Below are 25,701 nucleotides of genomic sequence, written 5' to 3'. Positions count from 1 at the left end.
AAATCAAAAGAGAAAAGTCATCAGATCATCTCCACAGATACTAAAGAAGCATATGATAAAAGCCAACATCCAGTGTACTTACTAAAACAGAAACAGACTGATACTCCCTTAAACTAAAAAATCAGCCCCTTGCTTAATGGGAAAACAATGGCAAAATTTCCATTAAAGTCAGGAATGAAACAAGGATATCCATTTCATGATGATGATGAGGAGGAGAAGGATTTATTTTTTTATTAAAAAAAATTTTTAATGTTTATTTACTTTTGAGTCGGGGGAGGGACAGAGAGAGAGAGGGAGACACAGAATCCAAAGCAGGCTCCAGGCTCTGAGCTGTCAGCACAGAGTCCCATGAGGGGCTTGAACTCACAAACTGCGAGATCATGACCTAAGCTGAAGTCAGACGCTTAACCACTAAGCCACCCAGGCACCCCTATTTTTTAATTTTTTTTTTATTTCATTTTAGAGAAAGACAGCACATGAGCCAGGGAGAGGGGTAGAGGGAGAAAGAGAATCTCAGGAAGGCTCCACGCTCAATGTGGAGCCCGACGTGGGGCTCCCTGACCCATGAGATCATGACCCTGGGATCATGACCTGAGCCAAAATCAAGAGTCAGATGCTCAACTGACTGAGCCACCCAGGTGCTCAATGATTATTCATCATCATCATCATCATTGTTATTATTCACATTGTTTTAAAAGTTCTAGGCAACAAAAATAAACAAGAAGTATAAAAATTGGGCAGGAAGAGACTATCTATTGATTACCAATTATATAAATTTTTAGTTGGAAAACCCATGAAGGTTAACTAAGAAACTATTACAAGCAATAAAAGAATTAGTAAGTGAGCTGGATTCAAAACTAATATAACAGAATTAATATTTATAGGCCATAACCAGCTAGAAACCAGGATGAAAAGCCTCATTTACGATAGCATCACAGGACTTAAGTCACAGGAAGAAACGTAATAAGAAATGTGTGGATCTGTAGAAAGAGTCAAAAAGAAGAGACCTGGACAAATGGAAAGACACAGTATGCTGCCAAGCAGAAGGCATCATAAAGATATTAATTCTCTCTCAGTTAACTTATAAATATGCACAATCCTATTAAATATACACACAACCTATGTAGTGGGGTGGGGGGGGGTGGGGGGGGTGGGGGGGTGGGAAGGGAAGGGGAGCCAGACAAGTGGATTTGAAAATTCATGTGGAAAAGCAAACAAGCAGGAAGAGCCAGGAAATTTCTGGAGGCAGGGGGTGGAGGGTAAAAAAGGGTAGAGAGTGAGAACTAGCTTCACCACATATTAAAACATATAAAGACATAGTAATTAAAACAGTACATGTTACCAGCATGTACAGATGAATTAAACAGAACAAAAAGTTCCGAGGTGCTTGGGTGGCTCAGTTGGTTAAGCGTCTGACTCTTGATTTTGGCTCAGGTCATGATCTCATGGTTCATGGGATTGAGCCCCATGTCTGGCTCTGTGCTGACAGTGCAGAGCCTGCTTGGGATTCCCTCTCTCCCTCTCTCTCTCTGCCCTTCTCCTGCACAAGCTCTTTCTCTAAATAAATAAATAAAGAGAGAGAGAGAGAGAGAGAAGAGAAAGTTTAAAAATAGACCCAAATGCATATAATAACTTAGTGTACAATAAAAGTAACATCTCAAATTAGTACTGAAAAGATGGATTATTAAGTTGTTGGGACAGTTGTGGAACAATCTAGAAACAGACCCCTATCTCACACCTTACAACAGGATAAATTTAGATCAAATATTTCGTTATAAAAAAATAAAACTATGAAAGGATTTAAAATATCATCTCAGAGATGCAAAAGCCTTTTAGAAATGATACAAACCTAGAAAGATAAAAGAGTAAAATACTGAAGTATATAAAAATCAAACATTCCCACAAATTAAAACGCACCAGAAACAGGGCCACTGGGGTGGCTCAATCAGTTAAGTGTCTGACTTCAGCTCAGATCATGATCTTGGGGTTCAGAAGTTCAAGCCCTGCATTGGGCTCTGTGCTGACAGCTCAGAGTATGGAGCCCACTTCGATTCTCTGTCTCCCTCTCTCTCTGCCTCTCCGCTGCTCGTGCTTATCTCTCTCTCTCTCTTGCTCACTCTCTCTCTCTCTCAAAACTAAATAAACATTTAAAAAAGTTTTTTTTTTTAATGCACTAGAAACAAAGCCAAAAGATAAATGACAACTCAGGGTACATCTGCCTCTCATATCCCAAACACAGGACTAATTTTCCTAAAAACTGAAAAAGCACCTAGAAATAAGAAACAGGTCCAACTTGATTTTCAGCTTAGGTCATGCATGGTCTCATGGTTCATGAGTTCTAGCCTCAAGTCGGGCTCTGTGCTGACAGTATGGAGCCTGACTGGGATTCTCTCTCTCTCTGCCTCTCCTCTCTCTCTCAAAAATAAGTAGATAAACATTTTTTAAAAGCTGGCCAATGACCTAACAGAAAAAAGGGCAAAAAATATGAAGAGAGAAATTCACAGAAAGGAAAATATAAGTGGTTCCTAAACATATGAAAAGGAACTTAACCTCCCCACACGACGTGGTGACAGGGTGAGGCATTCTCCTGCCTGGCTGGTGGGAGTGCCTCTGAAAAGGGCAATTAATGCCACAATAGCTATGAAAACCCCAAGTCCTTCTGTTCTTTGTTCCAGCCACCCCTAGACACTTATCCTGTAGTCTTCCTAGGTGACTGGCAACAGTGACGTGTATAATAACAAAAGGTTGGAAATAACCAAAATACCCATTAATCAGGGAATGGTTAACTAAATTATAGGATGGTCATATAGTAGAACACTGAGCAACCTCAATTAACAAAATGAGGAAACTCAGTACATACATGTTGATATGGGATGACCTCCCAGGTATGTTGTTAAGTGACTAAAGAAAGGTCCAGAACCCTCTCAAAAATAAATAAACATTAAAAAAAACTTTTTTTTAAAAGGAGGGGGCATCTGGGTGGCTCAGTCGGTAAGTGTCCGACTTCAGTTCAGGTCATGACCTTGCGGTTCATGAGTTTGAGCCCTGCATCGGGCTCTGTGCTCACAGCTCAGAGCCTGGAGCCTGCTTCAGATTCTGTGTCTCCCTCTCTCTCTGCTCCTCCCCCACTCACACTCTGGTCTCTCTCTCAAAAATAAATAAACATTAAAAAAAAAAAAGGTACAGAACAGTATATAGAACATTCTGCCTTTATGTAGAAAAAAACAAACCAGAGAGGATAGATTAATACATGGTGTTGGTAAATGCATAAACTATTTCTGAAAAGATACATCAGAGACAAGGTGACGTTGCCTCTAAGGAGGAAAACTGAGGGCTGAGGGGATGGAAGGGAACAGACACAGAGCCAGACTTCAAGGGGTCGGATGCTGTCACACGTTCAATTCCATCTTTAAGAAAATATCTGAGGGGCGCCTGGGTGGCTCAGTAGGTTAAGCGGCCAACTTCGGCTCAGGTCATGATCTCACGGTCCGTGAGTTCGAGCCCCGCGTCAGGCTCTGTGCAGACAGCTCAGAGCCTAGAGCCTGTTTCAGATTCTGTGTCTCCCTCTCTCTGACCCTCCCCGTTCATGCTCTGTCTCTGTGTCAAAAATAATAAACGTTGGGGCGCCTGGGTGGCGCAGTCGGTTAAGCGTCCAACTTCAGCCAGGTCACGATCTCGCGGTCCGTGAGTTCGAGCCCCGCGTCAGGCTCTGGGCTGATGGCTCAGAGCCTGGAGCCTGTTTCCGATTCTGTGTCTCCCTCTCTCTCTGCCCCTCCCCCGTTCATGATCTGTCTCTCTCTGTCCCAAAATAAATAAACGTTGAAAAAAAAAATTTTTTTTTTTAAATAATAAACGTTAAAAAAAATTAAAAAACAATGTTTAAAAAAAAAAAAAGAAAATATCTGAGGGAAACAATCAGCAAAACTAAAAGGCGACCAACGGAATGGGAGAAGATATTTGCAAGTAACATCAGATAAAGGGTTAGTATCCAAAATCAATAAAGAACTTATCAAACTCAACACCCAAAAAACAATCCAGTTAAGAAATGGGCAAAAGACATGAATAGACCCTTCTCCAAAGAAGACATCCAGATGGCCTACTGACACACAAAAAAATGCTCAACATCACTCATCATCAGGGAAATACAAATCAAAACCACACTGAGATACCACCTCACAACCGTCAGAATGGCTAACATTAACAACTCAGGCAACAACAGATGTTGTTGAGGATGCAGAGACAAAGGATCTCTTTTGCACTGTTGGTGGGAATGCAAACTGGTGCAGCCACTCTGGAAAACAGGATGGAGATTCCTCAAAAAATTGAAAATAGAACTACCCTACGACCCAGCAATTGCACTGGTAGGTATTTACCCAGGGATACAGGTGTGCTGTTTTGAAGGGGCACATGCACCCCAATGTTTATAGCAGCACTATCAACAATAGCCAAAGTATGGAAAGAGCCCAAATGTCCATTGATGGATGAATGGATAAAGATGTGGTATATATGTATATATATATATATATATATATATATATATATATATATATATATATATATATAAAATGGAGTATTACTTGGCTATCAAACGTATGAAATCTTGCCATTTGCAACTACGTGGATGGAACTAGAGGGTATTATGCTAAGCGAAATTAGTCAGAGAAAGACAAATATCATCTGACTTCACTCATATGAGGAATTTAAGATACAAAACAGATGAACATAAAAGAAGGGGAGCAAAACTAATAAAAAACAGGGAGGGGGACAAAACAGAAGAGACTCTTAAATATGGAGAACAAACAGAGGGTTGCTGGAGGGGTTGTGGGTGGGGGGATGGGCTAAATGGGTAGGTGGCATTAAGGAATCTACTCCTGAAATCACTGTTGGCAATATATGCAACTAACTTCGATGTAAATTTAAAAATTAACTAATTAATTAATTTAAAAAATAAGAAAGAGTATCAGGTGGGAGCCTGGGTGGCTTAGTCAGTTAAGTCTTCGACTTCAGCTCAGGTCATAATCTCACAGTTCACGAGTTCAAGCCTCACATCGGGCTCTGTGCTGACAGCTTGGAGCCTGGAGCCTGGAGCCTGCTTCAGATTCTGTGTCTCCCTCTCTCTGCCCCGCCCCCACCTCGCAAAAATAAATAAACATTACAAAAATTTTATTTTTAAAAGAAAAAGAATATCAGGGGCACCCAGGTGGCTCAGTCAGTTAAGGCTCCGACTCTTGGTTTAGGCTCGGGTCACGATCTCACAATTTGTAAGATCAAGCCCTGCGTTGTCAGGCTCTATGCTGATAGCAAAGAAGCTGCTTGGGATTCTCTCACTCCCTTTCCCTCTGCTGCTCCCCTGATCGTGTGCTCTCTCTCTCTCTCTCTCTCAAAATAAATAAACTTAAAAAAAAGAGTATCAGAATATCTTACTTTTTTACAATATACACAAATATCAAATCATTATGTTGTACATCTGAAAACTAATACAATGTTGTACGTAAATCATATCTCAGTTTTTTAAAAAATTTAATTGGAATATCTTACTTTTGTAAAAATTTCCCAAACCACATGATCACATGCACACACTGCTTGGGCCCCTCCTGGGCCTCAGAAGGAGCCTGAAGCTCAGGCTCCATCAGTTTCCCTGGGAACCCACCCCTGGTGGGAGGAAGTATTTTCATTCTACATCTTTATCTATTAACTGTGTTTTGAACTATGTGAGTTCTTTTTTTTTAAGCTTATTCATTTATTTTGAGAGAGAGAGAGAGAGAGAAGAGAGAGTGAGCGAGCAGGGGAGGGGCAGAGAGAAAGAGGCAGAGAGAGAATCCCACACTGTTAGCACAGAGCCCAATGTGGGGCTTGAACTCACGAACTGTGAGATCACGACCTGAGCCGAAACCAAGAGTCGGACGCTTAACTACCTGAGTCACCCAGGTGCCCTTGAACTATGTGAGTTCTTTAAAAAGGCTGCTGAGGGACCCAAAGGAAGAAACAAACAAACAAATACATTTGATGTTCTTGGATAAACCAGCTCTCAACATTATGAAGACATTATGAAGACATTGGTTCTTCCTGGGTTAAGCTATAGCCAGTACAAAACACAATCCCCACCCCCCCACCAAATTACCAATAGGCAAATTCTAAAGTTCATATAAAATGATATTAAGGATTTGTTGTCAGGTGGAAAAATTAGATGCAGAACAGTGTTTTATTATGTAAACATCTGGGTTAAATAAAAAAATGTACAAATATGTACGTATGTATATACGTATACATATATGCACATGCACGCACGCGCGCACACACACACACACACACACACACACACACACACAGAATACCTCTGGATGGGTATACAATAAACAACCTGCCTTTGGGGAGGAGAATTGGCAGCTGGGAGGATAAGAGAGGGAAGGTTACCTTTCACTATATTGTTCTGTATCTTAAACTTTTGTACCGCTTTCTAAAAACTAAATACAATTTAAAAGACAATGTGATACACATCCCCCACCCAACCCACTGGTCCCTGTCCTATCCCACCCCTTCAAAGCCCTCCTGGGAAGCTCTTTAGCCTCACCCTCTTTCTGCTCCTCCACCTACTCGCAAAATGAAAACTGGGACCTCAGGTCTGGCCTCCATGAAGCCTCCCCCACCTCAAAGTTGGGGCTTAGCCGACCACACCCAGCCCAGCTCCCCACTTCCCGCCTCCAGACTCACCCACTGGGCTGCCCAGGACACCAGGGATCCTCCCAGAGGCAGCAGCTACTCTGAATGGCTCCTCATCTTGATCAAAGGGGAACCTGCAAGGACAGGGGTGGAGCCACTTTGAGCAGTGGGATGCCAGGAGGAGGAGGAAGAAGGAAGAAGGAGAAAGGGGAAGGGGAAAGAGTGAGAAGGAGACACAAGATGGAGAAGAGGACAGAGGAAGAAGGAAGAGTTCAGGAAGCCTAATGGAAGCCGGGTGGGGCAGTAGAGGTTAGACCAGAGAAAGGCCTTCCTGTAGGAGTGAGAGGCAGACAGGCTCGCCCAGAGGTAACAGCCACACAGGTGGCTAAGAGGAGTGAGGACTTCCCATTGTCCAGGCCTCCCCAGAACCAGTGGCAGGGATGTGTCGAGGCTGGCTGTGGTGGGAATTGTTGGGCCAGGATTGCCCCCAGGGAGGACTGGAAGGGGGGTAGATGCAGTTCCCACCAGAAGGCAGAGCCTGTCAGTTGAGAGGTGGGGGACACTGAGAAGACCCGGGGAACAGGACCCTTTCCACTAAGTCTAACAGCCATGGGGTGGGGTGTGGGTAGAGGGGGCCAACTGAGGCATGAGAACTCAGAGGCCCTGCTCTTAAACACGTGTGTGGGCCAAGTGAGGGTGTTTCCAGGTGGGAGGGGAAAGAACTGGCCATCCCTGAGGGCAGGCTGCCAGCAAGCTCAGACGATTTGGGCTCTGTTGGGGGTTGGGAGAAGGGAGATGGGCTCTTTTGGGGCACAGCTTGTTTCCTGCCACTAGGGCAGGGTCAGCCGAAAACTGCTGGGCTCTGCATGATGGCTTTAGGGGGTACTTGTGAACATTTAATTTACTGGTTAATTTACTGTTGTCTCTACAACAACTTCTTAGGATAGGGCTAAAATAGGTATAGGTTTTAAAAATATTTCATTTTATTTTTAAAATTTATTTCTTTTGAGAGGGAGAGAAAAAGCACGAGCAAGGGAGGGGCAGAGACAGGGGAAGAGGGAGAGAGAATATCCCCAGCAGGCTCCTTGCTGTCAGCGCAGGGCCACCCAGTTTGGGGATTAGGGGATTGAGGATCAGTCCCAAGAACAATGAGATCATGACTTGAGCCAAAATCAAGAGCCAGATGCTTAACTGACAGAGCCACGCCGGTGCCCCTAGAAGTATTTTAAAAATAAATCTTAGGGGCGCCTGGGTGGCTCAGTCGGTTAAGTGTCCGACTTCAGCTCAGGTCACAATCTCGCGGTCCGTGAGTTCGAGCCCCGCGTCAGGCTCTGGGCTGATGGCTCAGAGCCTGGAGCCTGCTTCTGATTCTGTGTCTCCCTCTCTCTCTGCCCCTCCCCCGTTCATGCTCTGTCTCTCTCTGTCTCAAAAATAAATAAACGTTAAAAAAAATTTAAAAATAAATCTTAGGCAATTAGTACTTCAAAGGAAGTGGCAAAGAAAGGCAGTGCTACTCAAGTGACAATTTTTTAAAAAACAATAGGAATGCCTGGGTGGCTCAGTTGGTCAAGTGGGCAGACTTCTACTTCGGCTCAGGTCATGATCTCAGGGTTTGTGAGTTAGAGCCCCATATCAGGCTCTGTGCTGACAGCTCGGAGCCTGGAGCCTGCTTCAGATTCTGTATCTCCCTCCCTCTCTGCCCCTCCCCTGCTTGTGCTCTCTCTTACTCTCAAAAATAAATAAATAAACATTTTAAAACATGCTTAAAAAAACACAAATAAAATAAAAAATAACAGACAATATGAAAATTTTAAACTGCACTTGTGGCTTCCATTCACTTCTCCTGGATACTCTAGACTCTTAACCACTCTGCTCACTGCCTCTCAAAAGTGATCATGAATACTAACTGAGCACCTGCTACGGCTTGGGCCCTGTTCTAATGGTTCAACATTGGATTGATGACGGCCCCAACCACCCTACTGAAATGACCAGGGCTGGGAAACAGGAAACCAGTTCCATCCCTGAGAAACGGTCAACCTCCTCCTGGGTCTCCCTCAAGTTCCCATTCTTGCAAGAAAGACTTCAGGCCAAGGTCAGACGCAGGGACCCACATTGATTCCCTTCTAGGATGGCCTCGTTCAAGGCTCTAGAAGCATGAACCTCAGACTTGGACTGGCTCTTCAGGAAGCTCAGGCTAGAGGGGGTCTGACACCAGCCAGCCAGGGAAAACAGCCCACAGGGCCCTCAGCAGGCTAAGGATCAGGGAAGACTTCCTGAAGGAGACAGCTCTTGAAAAAGAAGCTTGGAGCAGTGCCCTTCTGAGCCATGTTGGAGCCCAAGGCAAAGAAGGAAACAGCAATACTGAACCTCTTTATTTAAAATTTTGGTATTTTGAGCCTGGGTGGCTCAGGCCATTAAGCGTCCAACTTCAGCTCAGGTCATGATCTCACAGCTCATGGGTTCCAATCCCATGTTGAGCTCTGTGCTGACAGCTCAGAGCCTAGAGCCTGCTTCAACTCCTGTGTCTCCCTCTCTCTCTGCCTCTCCCCCACTCACTCTCTCTCTCAAAAATAAACATAATTTTTTTTTATTTTGGTATTTTTTTGGATTTTTTCATTAGTTTTTGATTTTTTAAAAAATATGGCTTAAAAATATTACCTTGATTACTGAACTTTTTCCCACCCCGGCCCCTTATATTTTGTGCCCAAGACAAGTGCTGCATTCACTGCACCCTGATCCTGGCCCTGGTTTGGGGGTTTAAGCCCTGCAGCTGCTAGGACACCTCACTGAATCTCCACCCCCAGGAAAGCAGGGACCCGGCAGAAGGGAGTGTCATCCTGTTGTGACAGCATGGCCACAAGCTGGGGGATTCCCCTCCTCCCCCACCCCAAGGGCCCAGCTCAAGCTTCAACACCCCACCCTGCCCCTGCTTCTCCAGTCTCCCTCCAGCTCCCCTCTGCTATGCCAACCTCGGTCCCACCCCTGCTCAGATCTCACCCCTGCTCAAAGCCCCTTGTCATTCGACCTGCTCCAGCCCTGACATTTACAAATGAAGAAACAAACACCCACAGAGAGGAAGTGACTTGACATACCTCAAGCCCCAGCCAGGCTGGTCTGGCTCAGGATTCCCTCCGTGTCACTTTTTTGCACCAGGCACCCGCTTAGCATATGGGATCCCCAAAAATGTCTGACAATGATGAGCAAATGACCCACATCCTCCCACCTTCAGATACTGATTCCAGGTTGCCTTCTCCAGCAAGTCGTCCCTAACCACCCCCCTTGGGCTCCTAAACCTCTGAAGCTGAGCCATGCGGTAGAGCGCTGCTCCTGATCTGTCTCTAGTTGCTCCATTCGTGGGGATCCATCTCCACCCAACCCCCACTTGGCCTGGGGTATCCTGAGAGTCTGCACCGCTTCTTATCCTCCCTGCCCTCCACAGTAGCGCCCAGGGCCTGGCTGGCCCAGGGGCACTCCGTGTAGAGGTAAGAGTCATCTGGACTCTAATCCTTCCTAGCCAGTCCTTCAGGTCTCACCTGAGACCCTCTTTGCTGGAGGCAAAGCTTTCACCTTTCTGTCCTCGAATTACCACTTCACCTCCCGCCATAGTTTAAGGCTTCTTGCCTCCTTCTCTGTCCCAGCCCAGCATCCCCGTTGTGCCGTGCCCACCAGGGCAGCAGGAAGGCAGCCCAAAGCCCTAGCCGAGGACAGGCACACTCCCACTTCCTCCATTTCCCAAATGCCTACTGTATGCCCAGCCCTTGGCCAGATTTCGACCCTTATCTCAGTCGTCCTCATCACAATCCCATAGCCTGAGATTTTTACCCCATTTCAGGGAAGCTGTGTGAGGTGGAGATTCGCCCAGGTCACATGCTGGAACCAACAGAGCCTTCAGAGGATGTGACTGCCTCTGTCTGATAAAGTCAGAGAGGCTTCCAGAGGGCCCTCGTGAGCTGGGCTTTGAAGAAGTAGGAGGTTGTGCTTCCAGCCAAAGGGAGTCGAGTGCGCAAGGCTCACAGGGATAAGAAAGGACCAGGCAGATGCAGAGACGGTGATTTCAGTGGGGTGGGAATGGGGGATGTAGGAGGACAGTAGTAACACCCAGACAGGTTTGGGGACTCCCACAAGGGTGTGAGCCTCCTCTGCATTCTGATTTGCATGAGTGAGTCAGGCCTGAGTCTGGGCAGCCTGAAAGGTCCTAACTGCTTCCGCATTCAGCTCTGAGGTCCCTTCAGCCAAGACCCTTCCCTCCCACCCCCCACTGCATCTTTAGGCCTCCTGCACACAGAGCTGCGCTCTGGTTTCAAGGGAAGGGCCAGTGATGGGGGAACAGAAGGAGAGGAGGAAGGCAGGCCCAGGGTCCACATTGAGGCCTGAGGTCGTCCACCACTGATGGACGTCACCTCCCCTACATGCCCTCCCCTCCCACCCCAGCCACCCCAGCCACCCCAGGCAGGCTAGGCAGGGACCTTAGCATATAGCCCTCAGGAAACCCCTCCAGTGGCCGGCACAGGAACCAAGAACAGTACACAACCAGCTGTGGCCAGGCCACAACCTACCCATACCACAAACTCACACCTCACACAGCCTCCAGGGACACACACCTCCTGCCCCCTTCACCAGCCACACAGCAGATCTGCTCCACCCCCCCCCCCCCCGCCCCGACCAACCACCACACACAGCCTTCAGTCCCCACACTCCCTACCAACAACTTGACTGTGTACATCGGCCCCAGAGCCCCACAATGCCCAGTACCCCCAACTCCACCCCCCTCCTCAACATAATCACCAGATGATACCTATAGGCAGGGTCACATTTGATCTGCCGCCCTCCTGGGTGTTCTCAGGACTCCGCTAAGCAAGCAAGAAGCCTTGGAGACACTTCCCTTAGATATGAGGAACTAGGTGGGGGCTGGGTTCCTGGCCCAGAGGGTGCAGAAGTGGCCCCTGCCCTGCTGCAGAAGCTAGCTCCTTCCAGCCCAGCTAGGCTAGCAAGGCAGCAGGTGCAGCCCTCAGGCAGGCAGCTGACTGATCCTTGGGCCACGGGCCTACTTTCTGTCTCCCAGGGATGGGTGGCCGCCACATACAGGACCCAAAGAATTACAGTGGATTCTCCTGCCCTGCCGCAGCTCCAAATCTCTATCCTGTCACCTCCCTGGCAGCAGATTTCTGTCCCATCCCATCCAGGGTATGACCCTTCCTCTGGGGACCCGGGAGTGGTGGAGGTGGGTGAGGAGCAGCCCTCAGGGGAGGACTGAGTTGAGGCCCCATTGCCTCAGCCACCTGGTAGGAAGCTGGGGGCCACTAGTGAGTCAGAGCCATCTCCCGGCAAGATGCAAGGTAAGTCCGGGTTCCAATCCCGGCTCTATCACTTCTTGCCTGAAGCGCTGGGCAAGTCATGTCACATTCTGAGCCTCAGTTTCCCTCTCCATAAAGCAGCGCTGCCACCCAGATGACTGTGACACGTCACTATGTATGTGCTAGAGACCACACTCACTCATCATCTGCTTATTCCTCTGCTGGTAAGACACATACTTCCTGTTCCTTTGCCCCAAGGCCTTGGCCACTCCTGACCAATGGGCCCTTGGTGCTGGTCTTGAAGCCAGTCTCTAGTCTGGACCCCTCCGCACTCTGGATTCTCAGTTACCCCAGACACCAATGACTACCACACCCTGCCTCCAGCCATGTGCCTCTACAGGGCTCCAGACTGGACACCCCACTGCCCCTGGACCTCATTCTGGGTGGCCCCAGCCACTGCACATTCCCACCCCACGATGAACTCTCCAGGGAAAAGCAAGGTTACCTCCAACCTAGGTGGGGCCTTTGGGCAAATTAGAAAAAATGCCTCTTCCTTCAGGGGCCCCACAGCGGGACATGAAGCTCAGCAGGAAGGACAGGCTAGTAGGTTTCAGTACCCCCCTCCCAGCTCTCACCTCACCCCCTTCCGACCAGGTACCCTTGGACAGTGCACAACATGCGCATCACACACAGTGGACCTGGTGAGAGGCAGGACGTCTTAACAATCTCCTTGGGGCAGCCCATTCAGCATCACCCTAATCAAATATAAAACCAGGTTTATTCATGACCAAGGCACAATAAAGACCAAGGGACAGGAGACATCCTTGACCTGAATTTCAGGCCTAGCCCTAACTCCCAATCCAATCTTGAAAGACCATCCCTTTCTACAACCTTCCTGTCTGTACTGTTTGAAGTTTTATAGTTGTGTATCACTTTTATAATTAGAAGACCAAATGACAAAAGTATCTTGTCTATTAGAATTGAGTTTGCCCCAGTTTGTTCCTCAAAACAATATAAAGTAGCTTTATGTTCTTTTTTTAATGTTCATTTATTTATTTTTGAGAAAGAGAGAATGAGCAGGGAAGGGGCAGAGAGAGGGAGAGAGAGAATCCCAAGCAGGCTCTGCACTGAGCCAGATGAGGGGCTCCATCCCACAAACCGTGAGACCATGACCCGAACCAAAATCAAGAGTCAGACACCCAACCGATTGAGCCACCCAGGTGCTCCAGCTTTATTTTAAAATTTTTTTAAATGTTTATTTATTTTTGAAGGAGAGAGACAGAACGTGAGTGGGGGAGGGGCAGAGAGAGAGGGAGACACAGAATCTGAAGCAGGCTCCAGGCTCTGGGCTGTCAGCACAGAGCCGGATGCAGGGCTCGAACTCACAAGCTGTGAGATCATGACCTGAGCTGTAGTCGGACGCCCAACCGACTGAGCCACCCAGGTGCCCCACCAGCCTTATGATTTTAAATGTAACACGAACAGACCACTAAGAGAACTATTATAAATGAGACTGATTTCCTGGACCATCTGGACCAGAGAATGGGAAACTGAGACCCAAAACTTCCTCCCTCCCACCACGGCTTATCCTCCCAAAGGTCTAAGACACAGCTTAGCAAATAAGGTCCCCCTCATTAAGACATGGAGGTCAGTAGCAGAGGGCAGCCCAAGGACTTTCAGATGGGAAACGCACTGAGGTCCATTAGTAAACATGAGACTCCAGGGTCCCTGTGGTTTGTCCTCTAGACAGCATCTGACCCCACCCTAGCGCCAAGCATCACCCACGTTCCCCCCAAACCTCACCCAGGGCCCCCTCATGCCCAAGCCCCATCCTACAGAGGGTCAGATAGGGAGGAAGGTATGAGATGAAGTGTGAATATCTGCAGTACCTCACTTGCAAATACACGAAGCCGAACAATGACTTGGGGTTTAGGCCTTGTCAAAGTCTATGACATATGACTTGGCCAACCATCTCCAAATGGACCATTCTGGACCACCCCCTCCCATTTCCCCTATGGCTCTTCATTACCTTGTTTTGACACACACCCCCTCTCTATCCCACTGCTCCCATCCACCCCAGGCCTCCCCAGGCCAGTCTGGATCTCTGGGCCCTCTTCCCTTCTTCTGTCCTCAACCCACCTTTAGCCAGCACACCCACCAGCCTACCCTGTAACTGTCCCCAAGGCAGAGCTCCTCACCTAACCCTACCCCAGAGCCCTCACCCACATCCACGTTCCCCGTGCCCCAGCCCATGTCACCGTTCAGGTGCAGCTCAGATCCGCCCCATAGCACCGTGGAGACCTGGGACACCCCCAGCAGGAGCACACTGGACTGTGGTCTGGTCCCCTGCCTTCAGTCACAGACAGTCCTCTACTGAGCTGGGGGCTTCCCAGGCAGGGCAGGGAGCACCTCCCTCAACGAAAGTGCTGGGTAAGGGGGAGGCCCAAGGTGCCACAGGGTAACCCCAGGAAGATCCTTCTCTGTGTCCACTGCCCCCTAAGACAGGGGTCGGGGAGAGAAGGGGTTCTTAACACTATAAATGAGTGAGTGTGAAACAGGAAGAAACAGGGCTGACCACATGCTGGGTGGGAGTACACAGGTCTACTGACAGACTCCCAGGCAGCAGGAGCGGACAGAACAAGAGTCAGGTACCGGGACCCTCAGAAGGGTTGAGGGCTAGCCCTGGCCCTGGGGAGAGGGACAGAAGGCTGCTTGACTCTATCCCGAGTTGCCCCAGAACCTGATGTGCTCACTCACCCAGGAGGAGAGACTTGGTGGGCTCCCTTGCACCCTGGAACTAGCAGCCCTGGAGAACAGGGACCCGAACCTGCCATCCCCCCAGGTGGCCCCTGGAATGGAGAAGCCAGAAGATAAGCAGGCCCCTTGCTTGCTGGCCCCTGAAAGGGGAAGTGGTCTGTGCTGATGGGGTGGAGGTGAGCAGACTGGCAGGGCAGGGGCTAGAAAGGACCAGCCGCAAAGGCTCTGGCCTCCAATTTCATGTGTGATCTCAGCCTCCCCAACTATATAGTCAGACAACATATAGGAAGAATCCCTGACTCAGCCTCTCCTCTCCAACTCACAGAGAACATTCTAACCCACTTATATGACCCAGCCATCCCTGTCTAAAACAACAGAAGGTTATGATTATGGAGTGCTTACCATCAGGCACTGTGTTAAACACAGTACACGGATTGTTTCCTCATGACAGTCTAGAAAGTGGATGGTTTTTTAGCCTACTTTACAGATGAGAAAAAAACAAAGCCTCAGAAAAGTTAAGTAACCTGCCTAAAATAACACAGGAGCCAGAATCTGAACAAAGGGCTGCCTGGGCCCCTCTTTCTACTCATCTCCTCATAGGGCACAGTGCAGAGACAGGCAGAAAGCAGGGCAGATTCAGGGAGGTCAGGTGGGCAAGAGAGAAGGAGCAAGCTAAGAAGGGCCTTGAAGGCTATGCTAAGATACTTGTCCTTGCTGTTCAGACAACAGGAAGCACCCTCCTGGGTGAGTAAGCAGGGTGCTTCGGGGATGCATCATGGGGTAGGCAGATAGTCAGGCGCACTGGGGTGCCTACCACTGGGAGACTGGGAAATTCACATAACTTCTAAGTCTCTGTTTTACCATCTGTATAATGGGGATTATGACAGCTCCACCTTGCAAGCTTCGGAGGAATAAACGTATGCCTTCGAAATACAGCCCAAATCTGACCAGTTCTCACTCCCCAGTGACTTCCCACCTCCCTCAGACTAAAAGCCAAAGCCAGCACATGGCCTACCAGGGTCCATGGTCTGTCCCTACTGCCTCTGTCTCCTTCCTGCTATTCCAACCCACTCTGTGTGCTCTTACCTCAGATTTGGGCACTGGCGCTCCTTCTGCCTGGAATGCTTTTCCAGACATCTGATGACTCACTCCCATACTTTTTCCAGCATTTTCTCAAATGCAAGACCATCATTCCCTGAACACTCTACCTAAAAATGTGCCCCTATGAGTCCCTGATCCTGTGTGATTTTCAGCATCTCACTTATCACTATTGGATTACATATTTGGATGCCACTTATCACTGTTGGATTACACTACTGTATTACATATTTATTTGTTCATTGTCAGTATCCTCAACTGGAGGACAAGGGCACTGTCTCATTCACAGCCCTATCCCCAGCGGCTAGACGCGTTCGACCACTGGAAGAATGGATGAATGGATGTCCACATAGGCCTGGCTCACCTCAGTCAGGTGAGCTTGGGACAGGGGCCTGTGACATGGGTAGGGAGAGGGATGGTTGGACGAGGCAGGTATCAAGGTTCAGACCAGAGTTCTAGGAGTCAAAGATTCAACTCTGAGGTTCCTTGGCCCCCTCTGTGGCTAGGCTTGCCCTTTCTCTCCACCTGAGGCTGCCCTAGCTACTTCCTGCTGTGCTGGCCTGATAAACACTGCTCGGGGAGCCCTCACCCACAGAGAGGAAGTGCTGACTCTCAGACCCCCTCGTGCTGCCCACCCCTCAACCATTCTCCAGAGCAGGTGAGAATCTCCCTAGACTTCCAGGAGTCTCAGAGACCAGCCCCCACCCTCTCTGCCATGCCTACCCCTTCCATGACTAACACCCAGAGGGGTTCAAAGGGCCTCCACCCTCCGGCTCCTGCCTCTTACTCCTCACCCATCTCATTCCCTCCACTCCTGCTGCCTGACACTTTACCTTCAGGTCTTTGCTTATACTGTTCCCTCTGCTTGGAACATCATTCTCTACTTTGCCTTTCAAGTCCAAGTGTCACGTGCTCTGGGGAGCAGTCTCTGACTCCCATGGCCACAGTCCTGATCACATTGGGATGTCACTATCTGTGATTGTGTCACATATACACACACACACTCTCACGCCAGACCTGGCTGGGTGTTCCTCGAAAGCAGGACCAGGATCTGATTACCCTGCATCCCCTACTACCAGCCTGAGGTTGGCACACAGTGAATTTCTGTTGACTGAATGAGCATCTCCCAATTTTATACACAGAAAGCAAGTAGCCCAGGCAAGTGATGACTTGCCTGAGGTCACACTGCCATCAGTGGCCAGAGTGTGGCTAGAACCTGGCTTCTGGCCTCCTAAATCAGGCACTTCTCATTCCCCTTGTGCTCACCCAGTTATAGCTCTAACCTCCTGTCTACTACACACCCAGCCCTGCCTTCCCCCAGCTTTCCACACCCCCCAACCACCTGCCCCTTAGGCACTTAGGAACCACCTTATCCAACCCTCCCCTCTTCCAGAAGAGGAAAGTGAGCCCTAGAGAGGTGCAAGAAACTAAACTAACCAGTCAGGACCAGGACCTTGGCCCCCCAGACTGAACCCCTCCGTCCTTCCACTAGCCTGTTTCTTGGAAGAACTGGGAGGGACAGTCCCCTCAGGTAACCTCGAAGTTACTGGAGCAACCCCCCTACTCCACATCGGCTAGGCCAGCCCAGCACTGAAAGATGTGGGTTTTCAGGCCACTGGCAGTAGAGGCAGATGAGTGTCCTGGTTCACGTCCTGAAACAGAAACTGGAACAGAACCACTAGAACAACTAGATGCTCCCTGAGTCTTTGGTCTCCCTAGACTTAGCACATCCATCTTTAGAGCTGAGGAGACAGGAGGAGGAGGAAGAGCCCCAGTCTGAGGGGAGAGGCAGGACTTCAGCTGAGGCTCTGGCACCCCTTCAGCAAGCAAGACGGACCCCACCCCAAAGCCGTCCTGTTGTCATCTGGCAAAGCCCAGTCCCCACCCCTGCCCTCCGGGAGGCCCCTTTCTCCCCACCATGCTGCTGGGGTGGCTTTGGGGAACAAACCATGGTATTTCAGCTGCAGACTCACAGTGGCCTGCCTGGATGAAGGTCCCCACTCAAACAGATAAAAGCCTTACCCAGGGGGCACCTGGGTGGCTCAGTTGGTTGAGCGTCTGGCTCTTCATTTCGGCTCAGGTTGTGATCTCATGGTTCATGAGATCGAGCCCCGTGTTGAGCTTTGCACTCATAGCACAGAGCCTGCTTGGGATTCCCTCTCTCCCTCTCTCTCTGTCCCTCCTCTGATGGCTCTCTCTCTCAAAATAAATAAGGAAACTTAAAGGAAAAAAAAAAGCCTCACCCAGTTCACATATCAAGGAGTGCAAAGCCAGGCACTTCCTACTCCAATACACCGGGACATGGAATGCTAACACCTGCACGCAGGCAAAATCGCAGGTCCTCCAAGGACGCATCTGGGCCCAGGAGCACACACGTTTACACAGGGACACACGCACGGTGCCTGCCCAGAAGGACGTGGAGCAGAAAGGAGATGGGAAGCACAACGGAGGAAGGAGCTTACCCAGTCAGGAAGTCTTCCAGGAGGAAGGCACTTCCCTCATGGGGAGGAAACAGGTCTCCTCCCCACGAGGCAGCTCCCACTCTCATGCCCAAGGCCCTTTGAGGGCAGCTGATGTGCCCATAGGCTCAGATGGGCACTGGAAGGAGTGGGTGGGGGTGGCAGCATTGTGAAATATTCAAAGGCCCTGAGCCAAGGCCCGGCATCCCTGCCCCAAGGAGGGGCAGGGTGCCTCCCTTCTGGCTCCCAGGCTCAGGTCTCTGTCCACCACTCTGTCAGGGCCCTTGAGCCTGGCTCTGCCCTCCAAGACTGGACCTGGGCCTGCGGAGCCACATTCCATGTTGGCCCCGGGAGGACCTGGCTCCCCCAGCAGTGTGACCCAGACCTTGCTCTGTGACCCAACCAGCCATCAGCCCTCCCTGGGCCTCCCCTTAACCCCATCCTGGTATCCAGCACGACAGCCCCACTGCCAGCAAATGAAGAGGAGTCGTGGCCCCTGTCCATTCCCTCCCCATTCTCCACCAAGATGGCTATCTCTTCCGCTACCACCTAGTCCCTTCCAGGGTCCAGTTCTCAGATTTCTTGAAAGGCGACAGCTGCGTGCACATGCTGGGGGTGGTGGGTATAGACAGCACACAGAACCTGGGGGCCAGCTGTGCCACAGGCCTCCAGAAGCAATGCTGAGAAACTCCGGGCCTTGTCTGTCTGGTACCAGCCAGCCAAGGTGTGGCACAGGACTAGCCTCAACTTAGAGTCTACCCAGCCCAATTCGAGGCTTTGCAGGCTCTTGGAACCCAGATTTTTGGAAATTCAGAGGCTGGGAATCGCCAGCACACAAAGCTCTAGAATCCTTGAATCCCCAAAGCCTAGAATCTCAGACTCAGAATCCTAAAATCCCAGCTGCTCAATGTGAGGAGAGGGTGGGTGGGAGTGAAGCGGAACGAAGAAGGCCCTCTACCCCACCTCAACCTGCTCTGTTTGATTGGTTCCTGTCCTGATCTGTCCACACCTAAAGACTGCTGTGGAAGCTGCTGCTTCTTGCTCCCTCTCTGAAGATAGAGGGACGCTGAGTTCATTGGAGTGATCAGTCCAAAGCCTCTCACTGAACCAGAGGTCAGGAACAGGACTCCAGAGCCCTGGCCCTGGCATTTTGTGGAAAGGAGGTAAAGGGTGAAGAGGATGTCCAGGAGCAGGACAGTGCCCTCTCGGGCAGTAAGGAAGGAAGCAAAGGAGACCCAGGCACACGGAGTAGCAAGATGCAGTGACAGCTCCCCTTTCCTGGGGGCTGACCTGCCCCAGGACTGGCCCGGCCAGGCCAGACTCCCCCAGGAGCCCCGAGCAGCTGAGATCCCAGGTTGTGACCTCGAGTTCCTTGCCCTGGGAATGGGGACAGAGGAGTAGCAGTGAGAGGGCCCAACCCTCCTCTTCCTCCCCCTTCCACACACATTTTTTGCCCTCACAATGAAGATAATAAGGAAGAAGAAGATTTTGCCACATTTTTCCCTCCTGTCATCTGAGTAGGGTGGCCTCTTGACCCCTGAATCGTCCTCTGGACCCCGCTGGTACTGAGCACCACACTGTTGACCACAGCTGGTGCCTGCTTCTTGGCTCTCAGCTCTGGAACCATGTTTCCCAGGTTTGTTCATCCAGTCACTGACATCCAGTCGTTCCATATCCCAGGCACATTAAGAGGACTCAGGTTCTCGGTTCAGTCAGGGAGAAAGATCTGGACCCTGTGACAAGGCAGGTGAGCAGTGTCCGAGGGAAGCTCAGGGCTTCAGAGGCCCAGGAGACCCTGACCAGGCCCCAGGTAGGGAGGTGGACTGCAGGCCTCACAGCCTCTGCCTGGGTGCCGGCTCTAGCTCTCCCTTTCCTGAGCTGAGAGACCACACGGGCAAGTCACTTAACTTCTACTGACCTCAGTTTCTTCATCAGCAAAATGAGGGCTGGGGGAACCACTGTATTCAACAAAGCCCAAGGCTGCTGGGACAGGATGAGAGCAGTGAGCAGGTCTCCAAGAGATGCTCATCATCCCAGAGGCGGGCCTGTGGGGGGGCTCAGGGCTTGTTAGCGGTCAGTCCCATCTACAAGCAGGATGCCCTTGCAGGCATGCCATCCTCACAGCTGGGTGCCAGCAACGTCACGTGACCAGGTGGCCCTCTACTGCCTGCGACCCAGACTAGGAGCTCCCAGGGTAGAACGGGGTTGGGATCTCCTCTGTCTGCAGTGTCTCCCGGTGCTCACAGTTCTCATTGTGGAGAGGGAGGAATTCAGGCTCCCAGCTCTTCTATGTAATGGATGGTCTCGGGCAAATCACTTTACCTTTCTGGGCCTGTTTCCTCATCTGTAAAATGGGAATTGGCACATACTCCAAGAGAACTGTTGAGGATTAAATCGATACCAAAAAATGCTTCCACAGTACTCGGCACGTACTAAGCCTCCAAGAAACAGCAGCTACTGCCACTATTATCACTACCATTAAACAATAATTCTGTTATCGAACTGGTCACTTAATTCCACATCCCGTCCCACCCACTCTGATTTTCCCGATGGCTGGGACAGATGTCCTCATTACAGGATAGACCTTCTATGTTCCAAAGGCTGAGACAGGGAAAAATTCCACAGGAAGGTCATGTGGAAGACCAACCATGCACTGCCCCCCTCCCCCACCCCCAGCCGTCCCTGACACCCGGGGTCATCTGCCTCTTTGGGCCGTCCTCCCCGGAGCCCTCATTGGAACGTACAGGTCTGGAGGCCTGATGGCAGCAAGGGTAAGTGGCCAAGATAGCCTCTCTGATCAGGGCTGGGCGTTCTGGTGTCGAATCAGCAGAAGGCCCTGAGCTTTGTGGGCATTGTACTCGTAGGGGATCTCTGAGAGCCCTCATATCCTCGTGCTTAGCACAGAACCCCTTCCTGAAATATGAAACACCCCTCTGTGCGGGGCTGTGAAAGGGGATGAGTCCAGGCAGACTAAGACTGGAGCAGGGGGTGAGAGGGGCCACCCAAGGGACTGGACTCTACTCCTAAGCGAGGGCTGCGTCTGCTTGGCTGGGGTCACACTCTGCTCAAGGCTGCCTTGGCCACCATCCAGGGGAAAGCCCCTCACTGAGTGGGACCCTGGACTGAGCTCAAGGAGTAAGGTCAGGCTAGGGGAGAGGAAATCAGGCCGAAGGAGGCAAACAAACTCCTGGGTCCTGATCCTGCCTCTACCACTTATTTGCTATGATTTAGGCAAATTACTTAACCTCTCTATGCCTCAGTCTTTTTATCTGCAGAATGGTACTTAACTTCTGGGGTTTCGGGAGGACGAAAGTGGTTAATATACATGAAAGTGCCTATACCAGTGCTATGTGCCTATTTACTGACATCTTTCTCACAGATGTGATTACTCAGCTCTTTCTCAGTCTCTTCCCCTATGTTACAGGAAGGTGATCCCTGTCTCATGGAACGATGTGAGGTTAAATAAAAAGCACAAATGTGCAGCGTCAGGCACATGATAGGTACTCACATCAAGGAGAGCTCCCTCCCTTTCCCTCTTCTTTCCCCATGAGGGCTCAGACCAGGAGTCGGATCAGTCCTGACCCCCACCAAGGCTCAATGTGTGATCCTGGTCTGATCTCTGACCCTTGGCTTCAGTCTCTCCATCTGTGAAAAAAGCTTCTGGGCCAAGTGGTCTCTGAGTGTCCGTGACTATATTATCTGCTCCCACCTCCGCTCCCTCCTTCCTTTTTCATTTCCAGCTCATGTCCTACAGCATCCCCTCTTGCTTCAACAGAACCCTTGAGAGCCTAAATTTGGGTGGAGGGACAGCTGGTGGGCAAGGGGTATGAGCCCTCAAGCAACCCAGGGCCCATCCCAGACGCCCAAGGGTTAAGATCCAGAGTGAAGGGCGGGGGATGGGGGGTGAGCGGCAGGGTCAGTGCTGGACAGACGGGCCTGGAGCCCAGGGCCTGCCTCCCCTCCCCCCACCCTGGGAACAGAGGCTACTTGTTTGGGCATCAGCCGGCTGGCTTTGAGCTTGGCTAAAGGAAGAGAGGGGTGGGGAGGGGAGGGCCCCAGAGAACAGAAGGGACTCCCCGGTCTTCAGCTGATGCCCTACTCTGACACTAGGCTAGTTTACCACCAGCCCCTAGGACTCTCAGAGGCCCCTTACCCCTCTGAACTGACCCCTTCCCTCTAGGTTCTCTCTTTTCTTCGTTCAAACACTCACTGCCACAGACAGGATTTAGACTCAGGCCCAATTCTTACCCCAGCAGTCTCTCTCTGGAGCATGAGACGAAGACTTATCACCCCATCCTGCAGATGGAGAAATGGAGGCTCTGAGAAGTTTGGGGACTTGCAGGGTCATGTAGTGTTTGGTGGCTGTACAGGGACTACCCCACATCCCAGTCATCCCCATTGCTCTGCAGGCCCCTTCCCCACAGAGCTCCAAGGAGATCTTTCCTAAGCTGTGCCCCTAAGCAGGACTGAAAGGCTAGGCAGGAGGAGGAAATAAGCAGCCCACCTGTGAAGTCCCGAAGGACCTAGGAGATTTGGATGGGGAGAAAATTTCTAGGGAAAGAGGGTGGGGAAGACAAGCAACCTGCACAAAGGGCTGAGGTTTCAGGTGCACAAAAGTATGGCTGGAGCCTGAGAGGTGGTGGGGGTGCGGCTGGGGCTGAATGGGAGGGCCTGAATGCCCCCAATGAAGCGTGGGGGCAATCTGGGCCTCTGGTGGCCTCTGCCCACTTCCACCTCACCTTTTGCCCTACTCCTGTGAGCAAGTGGCGAATAGGGAGGCAGGGTCTGGACAATCCCTAACCAGCCATGGAACACAGGGATGAGTTCTCTCTACACCCAGCTCCAGCTACCCCTTCCAGTCACACCCATCTCCTTGCCATTTCTCATATATACCATGAACGTCCCTGCTTTTGCACAAGCTGTGCTGTCCTCTGGAAGGTCCTTATCCTTGTTAATTGCCAGTTAACTGCCAAGGCCCTTTCCAGTCATCTCTTCTTCCCTGGGCCTCCAAGAGTCCCAGTCCCTGATTCTACCTCAGTACCTGTCTGCACTTGTCTCTGTGACTCTGTAATGAGCTTGCTGGGAGGTCTCCCCTAACCTGGACACTCTCTGCTCTCCAAGGACAGACATCCTGGATGCCTCTGTCTGGACTTTGGTGCTCACTCAGCACACAGTCAAGTCCTTTCTGAGCACCTCCACAAATCTGTACCACCTTGTAGCACCTCCCCACCCCCAACCAAGCCTGGAGATCAGGGAAGCCTCCCCAGGACCGGAACTTTGGAGGAGGGAAATGCATATGCCAAAAGCGGCACTGTAATGGCTCCTGACCAGAGTTCCCCAAACACCAAAAAACCACCCTTGGAGATCTGGGACCAAACACCCACCCTATGCCCCCCAGGCTGCACTCCAAGCCAGCTCTCTCCAGTGCCAATAACCCTCTCCCGGCTTGACCCCATTCAGTGAACACACACCTCCTCTTTTTCCAGCAATTGGGCCAGGTAGGGGCTCTTGGGACGTCACGCCTCCATTTACTGGTGGGGAATTGAGGCGCAGAGACCGGAAGTAGTCTGCCCAAGGTCACTGGAACCCCAGGTACAGGGCACAGGATCATACGAATGCTCAGAGCTGTAAGGGTCTCCGCGCTCAACGAGACGAGAGCCACTGGAGCCTTCATTTCACACAGATGAGAAAAGCAAGGCGCCGGAGGGCTGGCTGGCTCCGGCTCCTGGGAGCCTTCATACCAAAGGACTAAGAGCTGGAAGTCCCCTCTCCCGCCGGTTCGCGCTCCTCCCCTGCCACCTCTGGCCCGACCACGCATCCTCAGGAGGCGACCCTCATCCCTATCACTAGACAGAGACGACAACTGACAGAAGAAACACCCGCGGAAGTGGACGCCGAGGGCACGGTCGGCGTGCGGCCTCGGCTTTCCCTTCTGCGAAATGGGGAAACTCCGGACAACACCTGCCGAAACGGCGGCGGACGGAAGAGGCCCCAGCAGCCGCACTTACCTGTTCTGGGCGAAGATTCCACGTGCGGACCCGGGGACCGGGGTCCCGGCGCAGCCACGGACTCAAGCCGCCGTAAACTCGCGACCGCAAGCGGGGCGCGCCCACCCCGCCGGGCGCTTCCGCCCGCCCCCACGTGATGCCCCGGGGAGCGGAGGGCGGGGAAGGCACAGGGACCCGCCCCCTCTTCGGCCCCGCCTAGTAGCGATCTTTGAGTCCGCTGGCCTGGCCCGCCTAGCGGACAGGTCAGACTGTGCGTCTCCCCAGCCCCTCTCGCTGCTTGCATGTCCGTCTGTCTCTTGAGGCTCAGGTCTACCTCCACCACCCCAACCGCTGTATCTCCATCTCTTCCTGAGGCTCCCTGCCTCTTGCCACCCTTCTCCTGGAGACTCTACACCCTCACTCCCACCCCTCACTCCCACCCCACTCCCGTCCCAGGGGTCCAGACCCCCAGGGTGGAAAGGGGCTTTAGGAGGCAGGACGACCTAGGGTCCTGACCTCCTCCTCCTGGAAGTCCTTTCGCACCTCATTCTCTGAGCATATCCCACTTCCCTCCCTAGGCACACGTCCCCATGGGGCAGGCTGGTGGGGAAGAGTCCTACCCAGTCAGAGAGCTCAAGGATCCCTTGGCAGAAGGCTACCTACAGCCTGAGGTCCTGGAACCAAGGCATCTTCATTGGCCAAGACTGGGAGATTTCTGCCTATCCTGCCAGCACATACACAGATGAGGGCCCTGGGTTTAGCAGGAATTCCTGGGTCCTGGGTCCCTGTCACCTCTGGAGCCAGCCAAGCCAAAGACCTTAACTTCTTAACTTCTCTATGCTTCTATTTCTCCAAATGCCTGATGGAGATACTTGGAAAAACAGCTCTCACCAAGATGGGACGTGGGGATTGACTCTGAAATTAGAAGTCATTAATTTGAGCACCTACTACATGCCAAGCCCAGTGCCGGGCATCTTATTCCTTTTACCTAAATCCTCATACCTCTCCTTGAAGGCAAAAAATCATCACCCAGGTTAGGGATTAGAATATGAAGCTCCAAGTAGTTCCAGGACTTGTTCAAAGTTACAAAGCCAGTATTGGACAAGCCTGGGATTGGAACCCAAGTGTTGGTGAGTTATAGAATCTCTTGCCAACCCTTCACTGGACATTCACCCTGCCCCTCTAGCAAAGAGTTGATGCCACGGAGGCTGTGTCTTCCTGACAAGGCTAAGGCAAGTCATTTCCCAGGAGGGGAGGACAGGACCAAACCTTGGAGAGAACTTCCCAGCCCCAAATTCATATAGGATGTAGAAACATCAGAAAAGGGCAGAGCGCAGAGCCTTCCTCCCCACCTGATAGCAGGGATGGCCCTCAGGCAGCAGAGGTACCTGGAGGCCACAGAGAACAGATGAGTTCCAGGCATCCCTCTAGGTCTCAAAGCCTAGA

The 25,701-nt window shown here is 51.0% G+C and overlaps 1 protein-coding gene across 5 annotated transcripts in view; it reads right to left on the bottom strand.

Moving 5' to 3' along the window:
- Window positions 1–24,386, bottom strand: part of ARAP1 (ArfGAP with RhoGAP domain, ankyrin repeat and PH domain 1) — a 66,362-nt gene extending 41,976 nt beyond the window's left edge. For 2 of the 5 annotated variants that reach the window (XM_043580318.1, XM_043580319.1), the window contains exons 1-2: window positions 24,277–24,385; window positions 6,712–6,794 (exon numbers count right to left, since the gene is read on the bottom strand). The gene's annotated coding sequence lies outside the window, so the exon portion shown is untranslated. Of the gene's footprint in view, window positions 1–6,711; window positions 6,795–24,276 lie in introns of all 5 variants that reach the window. The other 3 variants (XM_043580316.1, XM_043580320.1, XM_043580317.1) reach the window with 3 other exon arrangements.
- Between the last annotated feature and the right edge of the window lie 1,315 nt (window positions 24,387–25,701).

The sequence above is a fragment of the Prionailurus bengalensis genome, chromosome D1 (assembly GCF_016509475.1).
Source record: "Prionailurus bengalensis isolate Pbe53 chromosome D1, Fcat_Pben_1.1_paternal_pri, whole genome shotgun sequence".
Lineage (NCBI taxonomy): Eukaryota > Metazoa > Chordata > Mammalia > Carnivora > Felidae > Prionailurus > Prionailurus bengalensis.
This window is presented reverse-complemented; position numbering and strand designations above follow the sequence as displayed.